Source organism: Thamnophis elegans, chromosome 15, assembly GCF_009769535.1.
Source record: "Thamnophis elegans isolate rThaEle1 chromosome 15, rThaEle1.pri, whole genome shotgun sequence".
NCBI classification, from domain to species: Eukaryota; Metazoa; Chordata; class Lepidosauria; order Squamata; family Colubridae; genus Thamnophis; species Thamnophis elegans.
Window position 1 is genome coordinate 23,860,864 of NC_045555.1, and position 12,267 is coordinate 23,873,130.

Here is a 12,267-nt window from a genome sequence, read left to right on the forward strand (position 1 = left end):
GCAGGAGACCCTGCACCATTTCTGACAAATGGCAGTCCAGTCTCTTCTTGAAAGTCTCAAGTGATGAATCCCCCACAACTTCCAAAGGCAACTTCTGTTCCATTGGTTGATTGTTCTCACTGTTAGAAAATTTCTCCCTATTTCTAGGTTGAATCTCTCCTTGTTCAGTTTCCATCCATTATTCCTTGTCTGGCCTTTGAATGCTTTGGAAAATATCTGGACCCCCCTCCTCTCTGTGGCAGCCCCTCAAATATTGGAATCAGTGGACAACATCCCTCCCCCCCCAAAATAAGACCTGGTGCCTTTTCCGATCTTCTTCACAGCAATTATAAATAAATATAACATGAATCCCTTCTCCTCTTATTCTGCCCTTAGTAAACTTAGAAATCATCCATTTGTTTTTGACCCCCCCAAAATCCATAAACAGTGAGTGATCAGAATAGAAATACGGAGTGAGCTTCATTCATTCTGATAACATTAGCAAACAGCTACAATTTATTAAGCAAAATGCTTGGGGCTATCATCGTTTTGAGTATGTGATCCCTGACTGATTCAGATCACTCAAGGAGGCAGGAGAGGAGAGAAAATTACTGCAAACAACAACAAAGAGGAAACAGCAAGAAAACAGGGCCCGGGAAAAATTGCAAACAGCCATGAAGAGAAAATGATCAAATGATTTGTGGGAGGCCATTTTTCCCGAAACTCTCTACTTTAGAGGGTAGGAGGAAAAAAAAGACGTTAATTCTATCACATATCTGTCTCAGCCTTTGGAGTGGTTTTGACTTGCTTTCAAAGACTGCCAAACCTCAAACAAGGGATTGCATGTGGAGATCCAGATGAGGTGATCTGTTTGTAGCCTCATTTCTACAGGGCTGTCTTAATGCATGGGCCTGATGAACACTTGCCCGTGGGCCCCACAAGCATAGGGGCCCTATACTAATTTGTGTATGTTAACCCTTCGATGCACCTTGTATCAGGGGTGAAATGCTACCAGTTCGGACCGGTTTGCCCGAACCTGTTGTAAAAAAAATGCTACCGGATCGGGTGAACCAGTATTTCCAACAATCAGCTATGGCACACGATTTAAATCAGCTAGAAAGCAGGATTTCCTAAAGGCATGAATAGCCTTTCGGAGGCTTCTAGAGTGCTCCTGGAGGGTGCTCCCCCCCCCAAAACGAGCAAAAACAGCCCGTTTTATGCCAAAACATTGCATGCATAGCCTTTAGGAGGCTTATAGAGTGGTCCTAGGGGCTGGGGGGGGGCAAAAACAAATACAAATCGGCCTGTTTTGGGGGGGAAATGACCTATTTTTGTCAAAAAAAAAAGGGCATGCATAGCCTTTAGGAGGCGTATAGAGTGTTACTGGGGACTGGGGGGGGGGGCAAAACAAGCAAAAAATAGCATGTTTTTCACTCATTTCCGCCCCAGCCCCCAGGAATCACTCGAGCAGAGTTAAGCAAAGGTTAAAAGCCGAAAAATTCCTGATGTAGATGAGGCATGTCATTCTCTTGCCTCCTGTAGAGGGCGTTTTTTTAGAGGCTTTTTTAAACATTTAAGCAGAGTCATCCATGGCGACTCTGGCAGCAACTAGCTCAGCCTGACCTCAGCTCTTGCCTTTTTCCTTTTACATTTTTTTTTCTTTTCATGATGGCAGGCAAGAGCAGAGTTGAAATCCTCTGTGAAACAGCTGGAAAGGGTACATGTACGTGTGGGTCAGAGGGAGGGGGAGGAATTCAAACCTAATCCTCCTGGTGCAACTTTGTGTGTGTGTGTGTGTGTGTGTTCGTTTGTTTGAGAGAGAGTTTGTTTGAGTGAAAGAGGGAAAGGGGTAGGAGAGGCAAAACTTTCTTTTGCCTGCCTGTGTCCGCGGCAGGCCGCCAGCAGAGGCGGGCGAAAGAGACTTTCTTTCGCCCGCCTCTATGTCCACGCCAGCCCGCCAGCTCAGGCAGGCGAAAGAAAGCGCTTTAGTCAGTGGGGTGTCGGGGAGAGGAGAGAATGCTTAGGCATTCTCTCCTCTCCCCCAACACCCCACTGACTAAAGCGCTTTCTTTCACCCGCCTGAGCTCTGCCGCAAGCACAGGCAGGCGAAAGAAAGCGCTTTAGTCAGTAGGGTGTCGGGGACAGGACTGCCTCACCAGCCATAAACCTCACCGCATGTCACTGAATTTCAGTGTATAAGATGCACCCAGATTTTCAGCCTCTTTTTGAGAGAAAAGGTGCATCTTATACTCCAAAAATATAGTAATCTAAATTGTGTGTCACAGCGGATTCCTCCTCTCGCTGTTCTGCTTACCTTTGCAGGCGTGCTTGGTAGCAGGCTCCACCCACCTTCCCGGATGTCATTTCTGTTTTTGATGCTCTGCGCATGCACAGAAGATCCTGCACATGCATGGAGGTGGCGTGGGTGAGCAGAGCAAGCGTGCACGCACGCTCACATTTGCAAACCAATAGCAAAGGTAAGTAGTTTTCACCCCTGCCTTGTATCATAAATACAGAAACTGTATAGCTTACTGAGTGTTATTGTGTTTTTCAAGCCTTGTATATTGTTCAAATTTTTCTCATGTGGATTACTTGTTGCTACACATCATGCTTTTAATGTTTCAACACCAATTTTGTTGGAAGTGCCAATAAAATAAATATGTTTAATTTTATCGACCATTTACATTTTTATTCCTGTGAGTAGTTGTCGTAGGGGCCCCAGTACACTGCCACACCAATATCACCTTGGAAAAAAATAAGATGAAACAAATCAAGGGGTTCTATTTAAGAGAAATCTGTCCCTCCCTCTGGATTTCTGATGGATTATTAGTCAGAAACACACTGTCACTGCTTATGAGGCATTAAATAGGGGCCCATAATGCTGTTAAAAAGGTCTTGCATTTCTAGCAGAGGAATGAAGTGCAATACATTTGGATTGGTACATCTTATATGACTTTTCTCACTGTTTATACGATAGGTATATGATGTGCATTTTGATGCAAATAACAGAATAACAGAGTAGGAAGGGATCTTGGAGGTCTTCTAGTCCAATAACCTGCTCAGGCAGGAAAAAAACTATTCCATTCCAGACAAATGGCTGTCCAATATCTTCTGGAAAAACTTCCAGTGTTGGAGCATTCACAACTTCTGGAGGCAAGCCGTTCCATTGGTTGATTGTTCTAATTGTCAGAAAATTTCTCCTTAGTTCTAGGTTGCTTCTCTCCTTGATTAGTTTCCACCCGTTGTTTCTTGTCCTGTCTTCAGGTGCTTTGGAGAATAGGTTGATCCCCTATTCTTTGGGGCAGCCTTTTAGATATTGGAACGCTTTCTCTGGCTCTGTAACATATGCTTGTGGGACCATAGAATGCTGCAACAGAGAGTTAGGAGCGGTTAGGAGCTGCAGTGGCCCAGTGGTTAGAATGCAGTACTGCAGGCTACTTCTGTTGACTGCCAGCTGCCAGCTGTCTGCAATTTGGCAGTTTGAATCTCACCAGGTTCTAGCTTCACTCAGCCTTTCATCCCTCTGAGGTGGGTAAAATGTGGGCCCAGATTGTTGAGGGCAATATGCTGACTCTGTAAACTGCTTAGAGAGGGCTGTAGAAGCACTGTGAAGTGGTATATAAGTTTAAGTGCTATTGCTAAAGTTTGGTATTGTAGGCTACCCAGTTGATTAGCACTCTTGATAATCAAAGGATTGTCAGTTGTGATTCCTTCATGGAGGAAGGGTATATCCAGGAGGGAGGACAAGAGTTTTTCTCCTCTTCTATGCATTTCCTTGATGGAAGAAGGATAGTCATTTGTCTTGCATCTTGAATTGAATTGAATTGAATTTATTATATTTCTATGCCTCCCTTTTCCCCGAAGGGGACTCAGGGCGGCTCACAACCCAAGCCCAGGCGGGGGGGGGGTACAAATAAGGAATAAAAAGACGAACAGAACAATACCACAATTTAAACACACAACAACCATACCATTCGAGGGGGGACAAAAGCTCATTAGCCCCAGGCCTGTCGGAACAGCCAGGTTTTAAGGGCTTTGCGGAAGGCCTGGCGGGTGGTGAGGGTTCGAATCTCCACGGGGAGCTCGTTCCAGAGGGCCGGAGCAGCCACAGAGAAGGCCCTCCTCCGGGTGGTCGCCAGTCGGCATTGGCCAGCGATGGAATTCGGAGGAGGCCTAATCTGTGGGATCTAATCGGTCTATTGGAGGTAATTGGCAGCAGGCGGTCTCTCTCTTGCTTCAGCTTCTGCACTAGGAGAAACCAACTTAGAACTAAGGAGACATTGTCACTGTATAAGAATTCATGAATTGGAATAGACATGATAAAAGGTCAGCCAATGGGGACTGTTTGGTGACTCAGATGGCTCAGAGCCTGGGTGGGGCTTAGCCAACTGATCTGTATATAAGAGTTAGTTTGTCCTTGCAATATAGCCTCTATCTGTATTATATGTGTTTCTGTGATTCTGGTTCTGGCTTCTGCTGCATTGGTACGTGTCATGCTTTATATTATCGTATATAAAGAAGTTTTTTGTATAAATGAATCCTGCTGAATTATTTACATGTGTGCTGATTGGTTTGCTGCAAACTCTAACAGACATTTCTTGACAATGAGAAGAGTTAATCAGTGGAACGGCTTGTCTTCAGAATTTGTAGATGCTACATCACTGGAGGTTTTAAAAAAGAGATTGGTCAAGCCATTTGTCCAAAAAGGTATAGAGTCTCCTACTTGTGCAGGGGGCTTGGACTAGAAGACCTCCAAGGTCCTGTCCAACTCTTGTTATTCTGCTATTCTGTTAAATCTGGGAACTAAAGAGGAAATCTCCCATTTCAAAAGTCAGCCCATTTTGAGGGAACAGGGAAAGACTCATTCAGGTTACATATCATTATGTTTTCCAGGCTCAATCAGGCATCATAACTTACTCAAATTTTTCCTCCATCATGTCATATTTGGTGAGCTATTCTAGGTCAAGAATGAGAGCTAGCCTATCAAAAAAACCTAGCTCTCAACTTCTTAAATTATAATTAACACTAGATCTTTTATTTGTTAATTGTTTGTTTGTTTGTTTGTTTGTTTGTTTGATTGTTTGATTGTTTGATTGTTTGTTTGTTTGATTGTTTGATTGTTTGATTGTTTGATTGATTGATTGATTGATTGATTGATTGTTAAAAAAACCAATCAGCAATAGAAAAATCAGAGAATCCAAAGTTTGGAAGAGACTTTGGGAGAATCTTCTAGACATATTCTGCTGGATTCTTCAGATCATCTCAAACAATAGGCTGTCCAACCTATTTTTGAAACCCTCCAGTGTTGGAGTCCACCTGTTTCCACATTTGCAGGCTGCTGGATAGCTCTTATGATTAGGAAACTTTCTAATTTCAAATTAAGATCTCCCTCTATAAAGCTGCCACTAATTGGGTTGTGTTCTTATACTTGGGAGCTACAAAAAAATAAATCCATACTATCAGAGGTGGTATTTAGCCCATTCGGACTGGTTTGCCCAACATAGTGGAAATTGCAGCAGGGCCTGCCCATTTGCCCTGACTCTATGTCGTCCTATTTAGGCATGTTTTTGAGGCTGGGCACATGCGCAGAAGGCATGTGCACAAGCAAAGCACATGCATGGAAGGCCGGGAGCATACACGGAAGGGGCTCATGTGAAGCAGGCAGGCGCATGCGAGGTGAACCAGTGGTAACAAAATATGAAACCCACTGCTGCATACCATCTTTCCAAGGCCAATCCTTAGGTTATTGGGGAACTACTACTAACCTCAAGAAGGAAAGGCCTCTTTTCAGCCTTTCCTTCTTGAGGTTAAACTTTCCCAATTCCTTTAACCGATCCTTTTAGGATTTAGCCCCTAATCCCCCTCACCATCTTCTACCTAATATTAGCTATATCCAGACTCCGTAACATTAGAGCAAACCTGCTAAAATCAAGAGGATAGAAGCGACTCCCCACTAACAAATGTCCCACTGTTTTCATTGAGTCCACCCAGTGGGGGGTTGCAGGCGGTACGTCCCAGTAGGCACTTACTGGTGCCTGCCAGAAGCAGCAGCCACCATACCGGAAAGCTTGCTTTGGAGGGTCCGCCCGCCCACCCTCATTCCTTATCTGTATTGAAGGAAACGGGCTATCTGCACGCATGCACGCAGCATATAGCACCTGCACGATGCTCCGCCGAGCAGCTGGAGTGACGCAGACAGTGGGTGCGCATGAGTGCACAGCACGTGTGCCATTGGTGCATGCCCAGCTCCCATTGTAGCGTACCAGTTGCAACAGGAGTCGAAACCCACCACTGAGTCCACCCAAACGGGACTCAAACCAATACAAATTGGTTTTTGTCCCATTCAGTAACTTCTGCCTAAGCTTATGTCCACCCCGATGTGCTATTGAATGTCATTCTGGCTCTGTAGGTCTCATCCAGAATATTAGGAACATTTTATTGTTTTTAAACAGAGCTGACATGTTTTGGAAGTAGGATTATACGCTTGGCCAATGCCACACACAACTGGCATTCTTAAGCCACCCCATGGAACCACAGTATAACAAATGAGGCAGTTGTTTTTGCATGGAAAGAAAGGACAAACTGATGATTTGTCCTCCCTTCCCCAAAATTAATCCCTCCAGCTCCCCTTTCATGTGCCAACCTTGACTATATAACCATGTTGATATCCTTTTATCGTGACAGGCAAACGCTGAACAGAGCACCTACATTTCTAACCTCCCCATTCAGGGAAGCCAGAAAGGCAGGGAAAATCCCAGAATACCGATAAATATTACGAAGGGAAACTTGCATGTGGAAATACTGAAGAGTGTCTTTTCAATATTCTGTTTTGCATCCGACGGCTTGATGTTGTTTTAATGAGTTTCAGTGCTTCCACCCCACCCAGCCTCGCCCCCAATTCTAACAGAAAGAAGACGGGAGAAGAGGCTGGAAACAAAGACCAGGAAGTCGCATTAACTGAAATGTTCTGGCACCAACATTCTACCAGTCGTGTCTCTCAATTGTTCACTCCTGAAATCCCAGTTTCATCCAGTTGACAAGTCCTTTTTCATTCTGATAGAAGCAAAATTAGATGCTGCCGTCGCATCTGCCCCCCTACCCTTCTTTCCAAGTAAAGAACGTCACTGCTGGGAGTTTAAAAGGGCTGCCTGCAATGTAGTCTCTCCCCATCATGGCAAAATGTGATATTAATGTCATTCTGTTTGTATTAAAAATTTGCTTTCAACCCAAGGCTTCCTATTCACAGCCAGGATGCCAAACTTCAAAGGGCAGAAGCAACGGCCCGTCTTTGAGTTAACTTCCCTGTTGCCAGAGATCCTCACCTGAGGGACATCAAGAGGATGACGTCAACCTGTCTTTCGGTTGACAGCTCCGTGGCTTTGACTCAACGTGATTCAGGCAGGGCCAAACCATCTGCAGGCAAAAATCAGGGACCCTCCATTCACCTCTGTATGCCAAGCTTAGCACCCAGCATATTGAGGTTCACACCATCAGGGCAATCAAAAAACAGATTTTTGAATGGATGGAAGGAGACAGGCCAAGTGAGGGAGAAACGTTTGAGACGACGGTGTGCTGTTTTCTCTCTGAAGTTTTGTAAAAGCTGCCACACCAACCTCACCTTGGAAAAATGATATGAGGCAAATCGAGGGGTCCTATTTAAGAGAAATCTGCCCCCCCTCTGCATTTCTGATGGATTATTAGTCAGAAACACAATGTCACTGCTTATAATGAGGCATTTAATAGCAATCACAGCAAATTCTTGCTTTGGTGCCTCTAAGGACTACAAGCCTGCATGAATAATTCCTTCCCTTTATCCTCACAATGAGCCTATGATGTAGTTCACCCAGGAAACAGGTGCTTGCTGACAGCCAATCAGAACTTTCCATTCTTGGCCAATTGCTGAGCCCTGAGATGTCTCTGCCCAATGCTCATTTGCCAATCAGAATGGGGAGTTTCATTCAGAGGTGGTATTCAGCCAGTTCAGACTGGTTCGGAGGAACAGGTAGCTCCAACAATCAGCTGGCCTGCCCACCAGCCCCTGCTCTATCCTGTCCTTTATTTCCTGCTTTCCAGCTTATCTCAATCACATCACCACAGCTGATTCCTCCCCCAGCTGTTTTACTTATCATTGCTGACTTGGAAGATAAGCAGCTGATCTTCTAAATCCATCATATAGCACTGCACATGAAACGCGCACTCACTAAACCGGTTGTAAAATCAGCGGCATCCCACCACTAGTTTCATTCCACCCATAAAATCTGGGGGACAAGAGCCATGGATGTGACAGCACAATGTACACAAACAGAGTTGTTCCTCAAATTATACTAGTTGCTTGTAAAGCTGCATTCATTGTTGATGAAAACCTCTAGATTGTTAGGAGGAAGAGCTGGGGATGTGTGACACATGATCCCCAGGGAAGGTTTCAACTCCTCTGTAGATGTGACCCATGTTCAACATTTTACCTGCTTGACAGACAATTAGTTTGTGGAAACTAGTTGAGCAAAACAGCAGTAATCTTTGCGAGAACCCACCCCTGGTCTCGACATAAATCAGAACCATTTCCGGTGGCTCCTTCCAAGGGTTTCTTGTCTTCCTCCATCTCTCCTAAGTCTTGACGCCGCCAGGGTTCAGGTTGATACTGGGGCTCAGGCCTCCGGACAGCACCCCAGAGTTCAGGGGAGCTGGTAGAGTTCTTTAAAAGATTGGGGTTAATGTCAGGTTCCAAGTAACACCCTAACAAAAGAAGGCTTGAATTTTCTCAAAGTTCTATTTTATTAGAGATATCATACTGGCACATCCGGAAAAAGCCGAATCTGAAAGTTTCCAGGTTTTCCCCTCCTAAGTGAAAGTTCAAGTCCCTGCCCAGCACCCACATGTCCATCACATGGCCCAATCAGGCACCATCCCAAACTGGAGATGCCTCCCAGTCACCTTATCACAGCTGCAGGGCAAGCTGGCCTTGATTCTCTGAGAAAAGAATGTTATTTTGACTAATATCACCCATATTCTGTATAATCCTCCTCCCATTTTTCCCACAGCAGAAAATGTGGCAGGCCTGAAGTCCCAAAGGTAAAAGATGGCTTCCAGACCTGACACATCGATTGCAATCAAACTTCAGTTCAAAAAATTAGCATCCACCATTTAAAACCGACAATGCTCTCAAAACCTAGTCAGTGGAAGGATTGATGGAAGGAGGTGAATTGCAGAGGACCTAAACCCAGGATAGAGAAGAGAGTCAGGAAAACTTTCTCACTAATGGTCCAGGCAGGTCACCACCAAGGTATGAACGAACTGTTGAAATGTTTGAATAAGAAGAAATGAACGAATTCTCGAGATATTGAGAAATGGAAGTTGCTGTTGCTTAATGATGAAAGTCAGTTTTTCGTCAAGAAGAACTCCCAGACCTTGGACTTCAGAAGACACCCGAAGATGGCAGTTGTGACAAGTAAAATTAATAGGAGGAAAGGCAGACAAACAGGTGCAAAGCAATACATTCTGTTTCATCCAAATTTAATTTAAAGTGGTAGGAACATATTACTGGAAATCCCAGATGGTGTGTCACTGGAAAGAAAAAACCAAACCATATTACATGGGCCTGATGAATTTTTCTAAGAATTGTCAGTGGTATTGATAGTATCACTTAACTGAAAAGAAGAAATCAGAGAACCTAGCAACAAATTGAACTTTTGGTTTTAGGGCTGGATCCTGAAGAACGTCTACAAATAAATAAGGCTGAGGAGTGAGACGAAGACCCTTTCACCTAATCAGACATGTGGGTTGGACTTATTATCTCAGGGGTGTCAAACTCAAGGCCTGGGAGCCAGATCCAGCATGCGGGGTACTTATATCTGGCCCATGGGGCCACCCTGGAAACAGCAAAGGACCGGCCTGTGGTGCCTTTGCCAGTGCAAACAGATCTCAGGAGGGCTGCAGGCGACCCTTGCAAGCTCTGTTTTCACTGGAAGAGAGTTTCAAGAGGCCGTCACAGCCAAAAACAGAGCTTGCAAGAGCCATGGGAAGCCCTTCGGAGCTCCGTTTTCACTGACAGAGGGTTGCAGGAGGTCGTCACACCCGCTCCAGTGTAATGCATGAGCACTGCACATGCACAGACATGGATCACATTTGCGAACCGGCAGGGAAGGTAAGTGACTCCCACTGCTGATTGGAATGGACCTTAGCAGAAGTGAAATTCAGCAGGTTCTGTCAGGTTCTAGAGAACCGGTAGCGGAAATTTTGAGTAGTTCGGAGGACCAGCAAATACCACATCTGGCTGGCCCTAGAGTGAGCTGGGAATGGAGATTTTGCAATATTCTTCCCCTGGAGTGGGCTGGGAATGGAGATTTTGCAGTATCCTTCCCCTGGAGGGGGCGGGAATGGAGATTTTGCAGTATCCTTCTCCTGGAGTGGGGAGGGAATGGAAATTTTGCAGTGTCCTTCTCCTGGAGTGGGGAGGGAATGGAGATTTTGCAGTATCCTTTCCACAGGAGTAGGAATGATTTTGCAGTATCCTGTCCCTGGAGTAGGGAGGGAATGGAAATTTTGCAGTGTCCTTCTCCTGGAGTGGGGAGGGAAAGGAGATTTTGCAGTATCCTTCTCCTGGAGTGGGGAGGGAATGGAGATTTTGCAGTATCCTTCTCCTGGAGTAGGGAGGGAATGGAGATTTTGCAGTGTCCTTCCCCTGGAGTGGGGTGGGAATGTTGATGTTGCAGAATCCTTCCCCTGCCATATCGGCCAAGCCACGCTCACAGAACCAATAGTAAAAAAAATGAATTTCACCACTGGACCTTAGAGTCCAATGTAATCTAGTCCAATCCCCTACTTGAGCAGGAGACCCTACACCATTTCAGACAAGTGGCTGCCCAGTCTCTTTTTGGAAACCTTCAGTGATTGAACACCCACAACATCTGAAGGCAACCTGTTCCACTGGTTGATTGTTTTTACTGTCAAGAAGTTTCTCCTTATGTATATATTCCTTCTCTTCATGGTTAGTTTCCATCCATTGTTTCTTGTCTTGCTTTCTATGCTTTGGAAAATAGATTGATCTCCTTTTCTTTGTGGCAGCCCTTCAAATATTGGAACATTGCTATCATGTCACTCCTAATCCTTCTCTTCACTAGACTGGACATACCCAATTCAGTGGTGGGTTTCAAAAATATTTAGAACCTCTTCTGTAGGTGTGGCCTGCTTTGTGGGAGTGGCTTGCCAGCCATGTGACTGGTAGAAGTGGCTTGCTGGCCATGTGACCTGGTGGGAGTGGCTTGCAAGCCATGTGACTAGGTGAGTGTGGCCAACTTGTAAAATGTGGTGAAACTCAACAACGCTCTTGCTTAGCAACCAAAATGTTGGCTCAGAAACTCTGGCATTTGAAGCACGCATCTTAAAGCTGTCAAGTTACAAGACCCTTGCACCCCTAACCCTTTAGAAAAAAAAACCCAGGGGTGTTCAAACTTGACAGCTTTAAGACTTGTGGACTTGAACTCCCAGAATTCCTCCTCTCGCTCTTCATCTTGATGATGTGCAGACGGGCGATGGGCAGGAGCTGGAACCAGTTCTAAACGACACTGTGGATTTGTGGAACCTCTTCTAGAACTGGCAGGAACCCACCCCTGATTCAATTCCTGCAACCGTTATTTACATGTTTTAGCCTTCAGTCCCCTAATCATCTTTGTTTATTCTTTCCAGAATCTCAACATGTATACTGTACATATATATATCATGACCACCAAAACTGGATGTAATATTCAAAGTGTGGTCTCACAACAAGGTTGGATAAAGTGGCACTAATATTTCACATGATGTTAATTCTATCCCTTCATTAATACAATCTAGGATTGCATTGGTCTTTTTGGCAGTTGCCGCACACAGTTGGCTCATATTTAAGTGATTGTCCACTAGGACTCCAAGAGCCCTCTCGCAGTTACCGCTGCTGAGTCAAGTTTCAGCTAGTCTGTACCTGTGCATTTGATTTTTCTTGTCTAAGTGTAAAACTTTGCTTTTGTCTACATTCGGTAGGATTCAGCTAGTTCAGACAGATTCAGGCAAACTGGCAACTTCGATGATATGCTGAGAGCAAACTGGTTTGCTCCAAGGATTAGGTGGGCCTACCTGCCCACCCTTGCACTATACTGACCTATATTTCTTTTGTTTGAAGCCCAGCTGTTAGGTGCGGCAGAATGCATTGCCACACCTCAGCTGTTTTACTCACCAGGGCTGCAATAGAAGATAAGTTTTTGAGCTGTTTTCAAATGCACTGTGCACACATGGAGTGAAGCATGCTCAGCAAACCGG